We start from the raw sequence: 2012 nt of genomic DNA, 5'->3' as shown, positions 1-2012 counted from the left end.
GACCGCAAGATCATGACCTGAGCCGAAGTCGGACGCTTAACCGACTGCGCCACCCAGGCGCCCCACAGAGTGCTCTTTTTAAAGCAAATCTAATCCTATTTGTCTGTCTGTTTCTCTGGTTTAAAACCCTCCAATGACTTCCCATTGCACAAAAAATAAAATCCAAACTCCACACCATCACTTACGAGACCACGTGGTCTGGCCTCTGCCCACTTTTTTTTTTTAATTTTTTTTTTAAATTTACATCCAAATTAGTTAGCATATAGTGCAACAATGATTTCAGGAGTAGATTCCTTAGTGCCCCTTACCCATTTAGCCCATCCCTCCTCCCACGCCCCCTCCAGTAACCTTCTGTTTGTTCTCCATATTTATGAGTCTCTTATGCTTTGTCCCCCTCCCTGTTTTTATTTTATTTTTGTTTCCCTTCCCTTATGTTCATCTGTTTGGTCTCTTAAAGTCCTGATGAGTGAAGTCATATGATTTTTGTCTTTCTCTAATTTCACTTAGCATAATAGCCTCCAGTTCCATTCACATAGTTGGACATGGCAAGATTTCCTTCTTTTTGATGGCCGAGTAATGCTCCATTGTGTATATATATATGTATATATATATCCCACATCTTCTTTATCCATTCATCTGTCAATGGACATTTGGGCTCTTTCCATACTTGGGCTATCGTTGATAGTGCTGCTATAAACATGGGGGTGCACGTGTCCCTTTGAAACAGCTCACCTGTGTCCCGTGGATAAATGCCTAGTAGGGCAATTGCTGGGTCATAGCGTAGTTCTACTTTTAGTTTTTTGAGGAACCTCCACACTGTTTTCCAGAGTGGCTGCACCAGCTTGTGTTCCCAGGGCCTCTGCCCACTTCTTCAGCTTCGTCCAGTATGACTTACCCCTCATTTTGTGCACCAGCCATGCTAGCTTGGGACTCATCATGCCCCCATTTACCTCAAGGCCTTTGCACATGCTGTTCCCTCTGCCTGGAATGCTCTTTCCCTGCCGTCTCCCTGCTCTCTCCCTACTCCACACACTCACTCCCTTCTTTTCCTTTGTGACTCAGCTCAAATTTTCTCAAGGAAGCCATGGAACAGCCCTGTCCAATAGACCTTTCTGCAATGATAAAAATTCTCTAGATCTACCCTGTTCACTCGGTAACCACAACTCACATGTGGCTAACAAGCACTTGAAAAGTGTCTGATGTGCCTAAGGAACTGAAGTTTTAATCTTAGTTAATTTAAGCTTCAATCTAAGTGGCCATGCATGATGGGTAGTGGCCACCCTGTGGGACTGTGCAGCTCTAGAATAATGCTTTGCCCACCCCCACCCCCCCTTTGCACGCACTCATGGTTTCTCTTACTCTTCCTTTACTGCACTTTTCATTCTTCTTGTAATTTATATTTGGTCCTGCAGTTGTTTAATCTATTAGGCTATACATTCTAGAACAAATGCTTTGTCTGCTTTGCCACAATTGAGTCTCCATCACCGGGCATGGGACCTGGTGCGTAGTCGGTATAGCATAAACGTTGGTTGACTGCATGAATGAGCGGATAGACAGATGGACGGACAGATGGATGGATGGATATTGGAAGGAGATAGTTGCTTAGCCTGGTGTTTCTGATTATGAAGTGCAGTAATGAAGAAGGGTCAGCACACAGGTCATAAAATTAAAAGTAAGCTAAATTTGTGCATATAGGAATCATACATTCCCTGTGTACAAATACACCCCTTGCATATAAATAAGCCTGTGTGGCCTGCTTCAGATTCTGTGTCCCCCCGCTCTCTCTCCACCCCACCCCTGCTTGTGCCCTGTCTCTCTCTGTCTTTCAAAAATGAGTAAATATAAAAAAAAAAAGTTAAAAAGAAAAAAAAGCCTGTGTGTACCAAAGCCTAGCAGTGTCTTTGCATAGGTTGGCAATTGCACAGTTGTGTGTAGACACGTCCGCCCATGGGTCTGCGTATCAGGGTAATGAGATGTCTAAGACTGAGACACATGCAAAATCACTCAGGAAG

The sequence above is a fragment of the Lynx canadensis genome, chromosome A1 (genome assembly GCF_007474595.2).
Source record: "Lynx canadensis isolate LIC74 chromosome A1, mLynCan4.pri.v2, whole genome shotgun sequence".
Taxonomy (NCBI): domain Eukaryota; kingdom Metazoa; phylum Chordata; class Mammalia; order Carnivora; family Felidae; genus Lynx; species Lynx canadensis.
Note: the sequence above shows the minus strand (reverse complement) of the source record.